At 45.1% G+C, this 11,800-nt stretch overlaps 2 non-coding genes across 2 annotated transcripts; both read left to right on the top strand.

Annotated features, from left to right (window-relative positions):
* Window positions 1-5,303: 5,303 nt before the first annotated feature.
* Window positions 5,304-5,442, top strand: LOC118154836 (U4 spliceosomal RNA). The gene has a single exon (XR_004745094.1). It is a non-coding gene; the product is annotated as a U4 spliceosomal RNA (small nuclear RNA).
* Window positions 5,443-6,473: 1,031 nt separating this feature from the next.
* Window positions 6,474-6,535, top strand: LOC118154969 (U7 small nuclear RNA). Its single transcript, XR_004745211.1, has one exon. It is a non-coding gene; the product is annotated as a U7 small nuclear RNA (small nuclear RNA).
* The last annotated feature ends 5,265 nt before the right edge of the window (window positions 6,536-11,800 follow it).

The raw sequence follows: 11,800 nt of genomic DNA, 5'->3' as shown, positions 1-11,800 counted from the left end.
TCTGCCTCAGCTTCCTGAGTAGCTGGAACTATGGGAGAGTGCCACCAAGCCAAGCTAATTTTATTATTATTATTTTGGTGGGTTTTTTTTTTTTTTTGAGATGGAGTTTCACTTTTGTTGCCCAGGCTGGAATGCAATGGCGCTGTATTGGCTCACTGCAACCCCTGCCTCCCAGATTCAAGTGATTCTCCCACCTCAGCATCCTGAGTAGCTGGGATTACAGGCATGTGCTACCATGCCCAGCTAATTTTTTTTTTTAGTAGAGATGGGGTTTCTTTTTTTCTTTCTTTCTTTTTTTTTTTTTTTTGAGATGGCATCTTGTTTTGTCACAAGGCTAGAGTATAGTGGTGTAATCTCGTCTCACTGCAACCTCTGCCTTCAAGTGATTCTCCTGCCTCAGCCTCCCAAATAGCCAGGACCACAGGCATGCGCCACCACGCCCAGCTAATTTTTGTATTTTTTAGTAGAGACAGGGTTTCTCCATGTTGGCCAGGATGATCTTGATCTCTTGACCTTGTGACCTGCCCACCTCAGCCTAACACAGTGCTGAGATTCAGGCATGAGCCACCGCTCCTGGCAAGAGACGGGGTTTCTTTATGTTGGTCATGTTGGTCTTGAACTCCGGACCTCAGGTGATCCATCCGCCTCAGCCTCCCAAAGTGTGGGATTACAGGCGTGAGCTACCTCGCTCAGTTTATTATTATTATTATTTGAAATGAAGACTCACTCTGTCATCAGACTGGAGTGCAGTGTCGTGATCTCGACTCACTGAAACCTCCACTTCTCGGGTTCAAGGGATCCTCCTGACTCAGCCTCCTGAGTAGCTGGGATTACAGGCATATACCACCACGCCCAGCTAATTTTTGTATTTCTTTTTCTTTTTAAAAAATGTTAAATTATATTTTGCTTAATTTCTCTCTTTATTTCTTGTGCTAACTGCCAGTAATAATTTTTGTTTTTTAGTAGAGATGGGATTTCACCATGGTGACCAGGATGGTCTCAATCTCTTGACCTTGAGATCCGCCCGCCTCGGCCTCCCAAAGTTCTGGGATTACAGGAGTGAGCCACTGCGCCCGGACCTATTTTATTTATTTGTTTATTATTTATTTGAAGACGAAGTCTTGCTCTGTTGCCAGGCTAGAATGCAGTGGCATGATCTCAGTTGCAACCTCTGCCTGCCAGATACAAGTGATTCTCTTGCCTCAGTCTCCCAAGTTGCTGGGACTACAGGTACCCGCCAACACACCTGGCTGATTTCTGCAGTTTTAGTAGAGACAGGGTTTTACCATGTTGGCCAGACTGGGCTCGAATTCCTTACCTCAGATGATCTGCCCACCTTGGCCTCCTAAAATGCTGGGGTTACAGGCGTGAGCCCTACATCCTGTTGAGGCACTGTTCTACAGGGCTTTACCTGTGTTACCGTGTTACCTCTTCTAACTTTTAGACCAGTCCTGAGAATAGGTACTTTTATTCCCTTCACTTTGTGGAGAACAAAACAGAGGTACGGAAAGGTTAAATGTCTTCCCAAGGTCACGTATACGAACGGTCGGCAGACCAGAATGCAACCCAAGGCAGTCTAGCTCCAGAATCAGAGAATTCAGAGAAAAAAGAAGCAGTACATACACGACATATTGAATCCTCACAAGTGGCCCGACAATGAGGAGTGATTGGACACACGGACTTGAAAACTGAGTGATGAGCCAGGTGTGGGGGCTCACGCCTGTAATCCCAGCTCTTAGGGAGGCCAAGGTGGGTGGATCACTTGAGGTTAAGAGTTCGAGACCAGCCTGGCCAACATGGTGAAACCCTGCCTCTACTAAAAATACAAAAATTAGCTGGATATGGTGGTACACGCCTGTAATCCCAGCTACTTGGGAGGCTGTGGGAAGAGAATCACTTGAACCCGGGACGTGGAGGTTGAGGTACTGAGTCGAGATTGCGCCATTGCACTCCGGCTGGGTGACAAAGCAAGACCGTCTAAAAAAAAAATTGAGTGGTGATATGACTCAAGCCCCAGACTTGATCCCCAAGCTTGGGACATTTAATCCTCAACCTCATCCTCATCTTGTTAGTATTGGAGTCCACATGATAGTGGCTGCAAAAAAAAAGGGCTTGGCCTGATAGTTGGGGTCATAAGAATAATCTTTGCGAGTGTCTGGTGCAGTGGCTCATGCCTGTAATCCAGCACTTTGGGAGGCCGAGGTGGTCAGATCACGAGGTCAGGAGTTCGAGACCAGCCTGACCAACATAGTGAAACCCTGTCTCTACTAAAAATGCAAAAACTAGCTGAGGGGCTTGCACCTGTAATCCCAGCTACTCAAGAGGCTGAGGCAGGAGAGTTGCTTGAATCTGCGAGGCAGAGGTTGCAGTGAGCTGAGATTATGCCACTGCACTCCAGCGGGTGACAGAGCGAGACTCCATCTCAAAAAAGAAAAGAAAAATCTTTGTGGAAAAACTTCCTCAGCCTCCTGAGGAGTTACCTCCCCCTTCCCACCCTTAGCACTCAGGTAGGTAATCTTCAAATGGCTACTCATTGGTTGATCACCATTCCACCTCAGAAGGACAGAATTTCCTGGGGAAATGCTTATGAGAATCAAACTAACAGTATTCTGTGTGTGTTTTATTATGTATAGTTGGCATTTCAGGTTCTTAAAATGTTTAAAATTGTCATCTTAGAGTGCTTAAAAGATACATATGCAGATTCAAGTTTAAATTGGGTCATTGAATAATTGATTTAGAATTTTAAAGTTTCTTATTGACATTGCAAATAGAGCCAGAACGTGAAAAAAAATTAAGTTTTACTGTATTTATATGTTTACTTTCATTAGTTTGCAGTAAAGGTATTTGGGAGGCTGGTTTTTCAACCGATTGCTTTACAAAAGGAAAGAAAATATATAAGATGAACAAGTACAGTATAAGCCGCCTAAAGTAGTTTTAATTTGGAAAAGAAGACCAACCAATAATTTTATGTATGTATTTCTTTATTTTGAGATGGAGTCTGACTCTGTTGCCCAGGCTGCAGTGCAGTGGTGAGATCTTGGTTCACTGCAACCTCTACCTCCTGGGTTTAAATGATTCTCTTGCCTCAGCCTTCAAGTAGCTGGGATTACAGGTGCCCGCCACTACGTCCCGCTAATTTTTTGTATTTTTAGTAGAGATGCGATTTTGTCATGTTGGCCAGGCTGCTCTGGAATGCCTGACCTCGTGATTCACCCTCCTTAGCCTCCCAAAATGCTAAGATTACAGGAGTGAGCCACTGCGTCCAGCCAAAAACCAACCAGTTATTAATAAAGCCCCCTTGGCTGGGTGCAGGCGCTTACACTTGTGATCCCAGCACTTTGGAAGGCTGAGATGGGTGGATTATTTGAGGCCAGGAGTTGAAGACCAGCCTGGGCAACATAGTGAGACCCTGTTTCTAAAAAATGTTAGCATTTACCGATTTATGATGGGAATTTTATGACTGGTAAGTTGAACTTAAAAGTTTTAAAAATAATTATGTTTTAAAATTTATATTTTCCTATGCAACATAGTATTGGAAGTTCTACCCAGAGCAATCGGGCAAAAGAAAGAGATAAAGCGTATTCAAATAAGAAGAGAGGAAGTCGGGCCGGGCGTGGTGGCTCAAGCCTGTAATCCCAGCACTTTGGGAGGCCGAGGCGGGTGGATCACGAGGTCAAGAGATCAAGACCATCCTGGTCAACATGGTGAAACCCTGTCTCTACTAAAAATACAAAAAATTAGCTGGGCATGGTGGCGCGTGCCTGTAATCCCAGCTACTCAGGAGGCTGAGGCAGGAGAATTGCCTGAATCGAGGAGGCAGAGGTTGCGGTGAGCCGAGATCACGCCATTGCACTCCAGCCTGGGTAACAAGAGCAAAACTCCATCTCAAAAAGAAGAGAGGAAGTCAAACTATCCCTTTTTGAAGATGACATGATTCTATATCTAGAAAACCCCATGTTCTCAGCCCAAAAGCTTCTTAAGCTGATTAGCAACTTTTAGCAAAGTCTGAGGATACAAAATCTATGTGCAAAAACTGCTAGCATTCCTACATGCCAACAACAGGCAAACAGAGAGCCAAATCATGAATGAACTCCCATTCACTATTGCCACAAAGAGAATAACTACCTAGGAATACAGCTAACACAGAAAGTGAAAGATCTATGAGGAGAACTACAAACCACTGCTCAGAGAACTCAAGATGACACAAACAAATGGAAAAGCATTCCATGCTCATGGATACGAAGAATCAATATCATAAAATGGCCAGACTCATCAAAGCAATTTATAGATTCAGTGCTATCTTCATTAAACTACAATTGGCATTCTTCACAGAAATAGAAAAAACTATTTAAAAATTAATATGGAATGAAAAAAGAGCCTAAATAGACAAGGCAGTCTTAAGCCAAAAGAATAAACCTAAAGGCATCACACTACCTGACAGCAAACTATACTACAGAGCTACAGTAACCAAACAGCATGGTATTGGTAAACGAACAGACACCTAACTCTTTTTTCTTTCAGACGAAGTCTCACTCTTGTCTCCCAGACTGGAGTGCAATGGTGCAATCTTGGCTCACTGCAACTTCTGCCTCCCAGGTTCAAGTGATTCTCCTGCCTCAGCCTCCCGAGTACCTGGGATTATAGGTGCCTGTCATCATGCCCACCTAGTTTTTGTATTTTTAGTAGAGACAGGGTTTCACCATATTGGTCAGGCTGGTCTCAAACTCCTGACCTTGTGATCTGCTCGCCTCAGCCTCCAAATGTTCTGGGATTACAGGTGTGAGCAACTGTGGCTGGATGACACATAACTTTCTAACAGGTCTGGAAGCTCTGAGTTTATCTTGAGACCTCAAGAGGAGAGGATCACTCAACTCACAGGTATTAGAGGATACCAGCTTTACAAATCTGAAATTCCTTGTGAAATAGAGTTTCATCGAAGCCAATCCGAAAGGCCTATGTAAAAATAACCATTTTTGTTGCACTTTATGCAAATAGACCACGTATAAGACTAAAGTTTATTCGTAATTAGTTTTTACCAAAAATGAGGCTTGAAGTGAAGAATTTTGCTCCAAAGCTTGTCATACATTTGTCATTAAGTCCTAGTTTCATTAATTGTTTTTAAGCTTTTTGCCCTGCTTATTCCTGTGAATCAAGTGGTGATCTTCTGCAACATAAAAAAAAAAAAGGGATGGGAAATGCAAAAATGTGAATCCATATGCTAGTTCTGGACAATTACCTTGCATATTCTGCCAGGTAATGAAAGTGAGAAACCTGGAGCTTTCTTCGTTTGGGAAAATAGAACCAGCTTTGCACAGTGGCGGTACCATAGCCAGTGAGGTTTATCCGAGGTGTGATTATTGCTAATTGAAAGCCTCCCAATACCTCACCATGGCGGATTGAAATATAGTCCGCATTGGCAATTTTTGACAGTCTCTACCGAGACTGAATTAAAAAAATAAAAAATAATAAAAATAATGAAAAATAAAATAAAACCAAGCAACTTCATAGACCCCCAAAGGGGAATTCAATATGTTGGCAAGTAAAATTTTAGGTGGAAATTATCTACCGCACCACACTTGTGGGAATTGCCATTCTCATTCCAATATTTGCAACAGGATTATACACGGTAGCACCTTCTAACTAGAAGATTGGGCAGAGTATTGCTGTCGTATTATGCTTAATTGTTATCCTTATAACTGGGATAATAATTACTGACAAAGAGGAAGCATAAAAGTTTTACTATCACCAAGTCTCCTAGGACTTTTTATTGGGTGCACTTTTAAATAAAATGCACTTTAAAATGAAACATGCTGCGTTTGGATTAACAGCCAGTAAAGTAAAAGGAAATCTACAGGTACTTAAAAATCCAATCAGGCCGGGCGCAGTGGCTCACACCTGTAAATCCCAGCACTTTGGGAGGCTGAGGCAGGCAGATCACAAGATCAAGAGATCAAGACCATCCCAGCTACTCCAGAGGTTGAGGCAGGAGAATCACTTGAACCCAGGAGGTGGAGGTTGCAGTGAGCCGACACCGTGCCACTGCACTCTAGCCTGATGACAGAGCAAGATCCTGTCTCCAAAAAGAAACAAAGAAAGAGAGAGAGAGAGAAAACTTATTTGGCTGGGCACAGTGGCTCACCCCTATAATCCTAACAATTTAGGAGGCTGAGGCAGGAAGATTGCTTGAGCCCAGGAGTTCAAGACCAGCCTGAGATACAATGTAACACTCCATCTCTACAAAAAAAGTCAAATAATTAGCTGGGCATGGTGGCACGTGCCTGTAGTCTCATTTACTCAGGTGGCTGAGTGGGAAGATTGCTTGAGCCTGGGAGGTTGAGGGTGCAGTGAGTTGTAATAGAGCCACTGCACTCCAGTCTGGGTGACAGAGTGAGACTCTGTCTCAAAAAAATGAAAACAAGAAAACTCATAGCTGCTTTGGAAAGCAGTTTGGAAGTTCCCCAAAAAGCTAAATGTAGTGTTACAGCTCTTTTAGAATTTGTCTAGCAGGCTTTTTGGTTTTTGCTGGAAAGCCCCCAAGTAACAAAACAAAACAAAACAAAACATTGAAAGCTAAATGTGGAGTTACTATGTCTTAGCGATTCCACTCATAGGTGGACACCCAAAAGAACTGAAAACAGGGGCTAGGGGAGGGGTAGGATTGGGAGAAATACCTAATGTAGATGACAGGTTGATGGGTGCAGCAAACCACCATGGCACGTGTATACCTATGGAACAAACCTGCACGTTCTGCACATATATCCCAGAACTTAAAGTATTAAAAAAATCCCCTCCCCAAAAAAGGAATTGAAGACATATGTCTACACAAAAACTTGTACAAGAATGGTCACAGCATTGTTCATAATAGACAAAAAATGGAAAAAATCTGACTAACAACTGTCAAATGGATAAACAAAATATAAAATATTCATCTATGGAATATTTTTGTGCCCAGATGCAGTGGCTCATGCCTGTAATCCCAGCATTTGGGAGGCTGAGGCAGGCAAATCTCTTGAGCCCAGAAGTTTGAGAACAGCCTGGGCAACATGATAAAACCACATCTCTACAAAAAGTACAAACCTTAGCTAGGTGTGGTGTCATGCACCTCTAAGGCCAGCTGCTTGGGAGGCTGAGGTGGGAGGTTTGTTTCAGCCTGAAGGTGGAGGTTGCAGTGAGCCAAGACACTGCACTCCAGCTTGGGTGACACAGTGAGAACCTGTCTCAAACAAAAAAAGGAGAATATTAACCAGCTATACAGTGAAGTACTGACACATATCCAACATGGATGAACCTTGAAAACATGCTGAGCAAAAGAAGCCAGTCGCGGAAGGCCACATAATGTATGATTTCATTTATATGATATGTCCTAAATATGCTAATCTATAGAGACAGAAAGTAGATTGGTGGATGCATAGCATTGGGAGAGGGTGGGGCCGTGAAGGCAGGGAGTGATATTAAATGGACATGCGGTTTCTTTTTGGGATGATGACATGTTCTAAAATTATATTGTGGTGATGGTCACAAAACTGTATATACTAAAAACCACTGAATTGTACTTTTTTGAGAATGAGTCTCTCTGTTGTCCAGGCTGGAGTGCAGTGGCACGATCTTGGGTCACTGCAACTTCTGCCTCCCAGGTTCAAGCGATTCTCCTGCCTCAGCCTCCTGAGTAGTTGGGATCACAGGTGCGTGCCACCACACCTGGCTAATTTTGTATTTCTTTTTTTTTTTTTTTTGAGACGGAGTTTCACTCTTGTTACCCAGACTGGAGTGCAATGGCACGATCTTGGCTCACTGCAACCTCCGCCTTCTGGGATCAAGCAATTCTCCTGCCTCAGCCTCTCGAGTTGCTGGGACTACAGGCGCACACCATCATGTCCGGCTAATTTTTCTTGAGTGTGTTTTTTTAGTAGAGACGGGGTTTCATCATGTTGGCCAAGATGGTCTTGATCTCTTGACTTTGTGATCTGCCCGCCTCAGCTTCCCAGTGCTGGGATTACAGGTGTGAGCCACTGCGCCTGTCCTGTTGTGTGAATTTTATCTAAATAAAGCTGTCTATAAAATATACAGAGGAACGATCAGAGCTCACTGTAGCCTCGACTTCCCGGGCTGAAGCAATCCTCCCCACTCAGTCTCCCAAGTATCTGGGAATACAGGCTTGCACCACCACGCCAGGCCCTCACTACTCTTTGGTCAGGCCCACCCAGCTGCATAAGGCAACTGTCTGCCTGTCCTCACAGTCTCCCCACCTCCTGGGAGCTCATGTTCTTAACTCTCTTTGCACACCCCTCTGCCACCAATTCCCTCCTCTTGGTGCTGGCTATCTTCTGCCAGTGGCTAGGGGTGAAACAGTTTGGCAAAGTAGATTGCAGAAGGACTAACGTCCAGTTTGTGATCTATTTTTTAACTCTTGGGAAGAAATCTATTTAGAAGTGGTGTCGGCCTGGCATAGTGGCTCATGCCTATAATCACAACATTTTGGGAGGCTGAGGCAGGTGGATCACTTGAGCCCAGGAGTTGGAGACCAGCCTGGACACATAGCCAGACCCTGTTTCTACAGAAAAATTTTAAAAATTATCTGGGTCAGGCGTGGTGGCTCATACCTGTAATCCCAGCACTTTGGGAGGCCAAGGTGGGTGGATCACTTGAGGTCAGGGGTTCGAGACCAGCCTGGCCAATATGGTAAAACGCTGTCTCTACTAAAAATACAAAAATTAGCCAGACGTGGTGGCGGGTGCCTGTAATCCCAGGTACTCGGGAGGCTGAGACACAAGAATTGCTTGAACCCAGGAGATGGAGGTTGCAGTGAGCCGAGATCACACCACTGCATTTCAGCCTGGGTGACAGAGTGAGACTCAGTCTCGAAAAATAAATAAATACATACATAAATAAAAATTTAAAAATTATCTAGGCATGGTGGCATGTGCTTATATAGTCCCAGCTACTCAGTGGCTGGAGTGGAAGGATCTCTTGAGCCCAGAAGTTCAAGGCTACAGTGAGCAGTGATGGCGCCTCTGCACTCAAGCCTGGACGACAGAGGGAGACTGTCTCTAAAAGTCAAAAAGCACTGTCATGCACCTTAGGCCAATGTAGGAAGACTCTGGAGCAGGAGGATATACCTGCTGTGTGGCACGGGGTAGGTTGGCCTGGCTGAGCCTGTGAGGTACCTGTGCCTGTGACTAGCCACTTGGGTGAGTTTCTGCTGAGCAACTCCTAACCTGGAGGGGGCTGGCTCTGTGCCAAGCTCTGTGGGTATTAACTCATCAATCCTCTCAACAAACTTCGAAGGTCAGTAATATTATGGCCCTATTTGACAGATGAGAAATAGAGGCACAGAAAGGTTAACTAACTTGTTCAAGGTCACTGATGGCAAGTGTGGACTTCAAACTGGATGGGCTGACTCCAGAGTCCATGTTCTTTATCTGTTTGTTCTACTGCTCCTGGCAGACTAACCCTAAGTTTATCAGTAACACTAACAGGAAGGAGAGGCAGCTGTTAACACCTCTGTACAAAAGAACAAGATCATGTTTTTTGCAGGGACATGGATGGAGCTGGAGGCTCATTATCCTCAGCAAACTAACTCAGGAACAGAAAACCAAATCCTGCAAGTTCTTATTTATAAATGGGAGCTAAATGATGAAAACACATGGATACATAGAGGGGAACACACACTGGGGCCTATTGGAGGGGGGAACCTCTCTACAACAGGCTCAGTGATCCTGAGTCACCATCCAGTGTTACACACGGCCAATTGAGCAGAGCTTGTGCTTGTGATCAGTCCAGTTTCAAGTGCCCTGTTTCTCCCACCAGCATTTGGCCCAAGCCTAGTGTTTATGGACCATTGGTGTTAGTTCTCACCTCTTTCAAAGGCTCCACCTCTGGGCAGGGCTTTGGGGAAGTAAGACCACCCCCACCATGCACACACGCACACACAGGGTTTTCGCATTTGTTTCTTCAGTTTCTTCCCTGGACCACCTAAGGCTGCCCAGTTATCCCCACTCTCTTTCTCCTTTTCTACCCTCAAAGAGAGCTAGTCTGGGATCCAGGGAAAAACAAATTTACGAATGAACTGCTTGCTGGTTATTTTTAAAACTACATGTTATTCAAACACCTTTGAGGCCAGGCGTCCATCTCCATTTCCTCTCTATAATTAATCATAGCACCAGAAACTTGATACAGCATTTTTTCTTTTTCTTTTTCTTTTTTTTTGAGACGGAAGCTCGCTCTGTCTCCCAGGCTGGAGTGCAGTGATGCGATCTCGGCTCACTGCAACCTCCGACTCCCCGGTTCAAGCAATTTTCCTGCCTCAGCCTCCCAAGTAGCTGGGATTACAGGCACGTGCCGCCACACCCAGCTAATTTTTGTATTTTTAGTAGATACAGGGTTTCACCTTGTTGGCCAGGATGGTCTTGATCTCTTGACCTGCCTTGGCCTCCCAAAACGCTGGGATTACAGGCGTGAGGCACCGTGCCTGGCCTCCCCTCCCCACTTTCAGTTTACCATAGTTTAGTTGGATCTGACACTGGCCTTCTGAGTGTGGTCAAATGAGACCTGGCCTGGCCAGTCCGAGAAGCCCATTCCCCTAACTCCTAGGATTGGTTCAGGGTTGGGCACACAACCCCAGCTAAATCAATGAAACTCAAGCCTCAGAACTATTGGAGGCCCCACTAGGTCTGATGAACTTGTAGCCTAGAAAGCTGGAACTTCTAGAGACCATCTTTCTACTCCAGGGAGAAGCCTGACAGAGATTGATACCGATGCAGAAGAAAGCAGAGCCGAATGGATATTCCCATTGAGTCCCTGGATTCAGCCATGCCTGAAGCCAGCATGACATCATCCTATACTTCTCAATTTCGTGAGCCGATAAATTCTCCTTTTGTTTTGAGTATTTCTCTCTTGCACCTAAAAGGTTCTGACTCATTCAGAGTTGACCTCTCCTTTGGAAGGTGAAGAAACTGAGGTCAGGGAAATGACTTTCTCAAGGTCACTTTGATATTGAATGACAGAGCTGGGACTGGAATCCAGGACTGTAAGTCCAGTGACACCTGCTGTTCTGCAAGCAAGGAGCACGTGGTCTGGTTGTTACTGCTCAGTGCCAACTCCAGGAGAGGCATGTGCCCATCATTCAGTACAGACGGCCCAGTTGGAGGATGGCCCTAACCCCAGAGAACCATCACCAGGTACGCCTTGAAGCAGGACATACCCAGAGTGACCTGCGTATGTCAGGGCCTGGCCCTGTGGTTTGTCCGCCCAAAATAGCAGTGACTCAAACATATCAGAGCACACAGAACCACTTTCTTCGGGAAGGTGAAGACACAGTCCATCGCTCCAGCCCAGGTGCAGCTGTGATCCAAGACAGCTGGGGCCAGTGCCAAGGTCCTTGGCCTGGGGTGAAGGGCACCTAAGAGGGGAGGCTGAACTGTGGCCAGGGGTGGGAACCCTGTCTGTTGGGCTGGCCCTAAGGAAGTCTGGAGCTGAGCCAGGGCTTCCTGGTCCTCAGCCATATCAAGGCTACCTTCAAGAGCTTTGCTATAGCCAAGTAAAATAGGAGAATAGTATTTTTCTATTTCAATAAACATCTTTAATCATTTTTATGAACTGAAAACCAGTGTCACTTGTCAAAAATAAATAATCGACTGGGCATGGTGGCTCACACCTGTGATGCCAGCACTTTGGAGGCTAAGGCGGGCAGATCACGAGGTCAGGAGTTCAAGACCAGCCTGGCCAATACGGTGAAACTCTGTCACTAGTAAAAATACAAAAATTAGCCATCCATGGTGGTATGTGCCTATAGTTCCAGCTA

The sequence above is a fragment of the Callithrix jacchus genome, chromosome 6 (assembly GCF_049354715.1).
Source record: "Callithrix jacchus isolate 240 chromosome 6, calJac240_pri, whole genome shotgun sequence".
NCBI lineage: Eukaryota > Metazoa > Chordata > Mammalia > Primates > Cebidae > Callithrix > Callithrix jacchus.
This window is presented reverse-complemented; position numbering and strand designations above follow the sequence as displayed.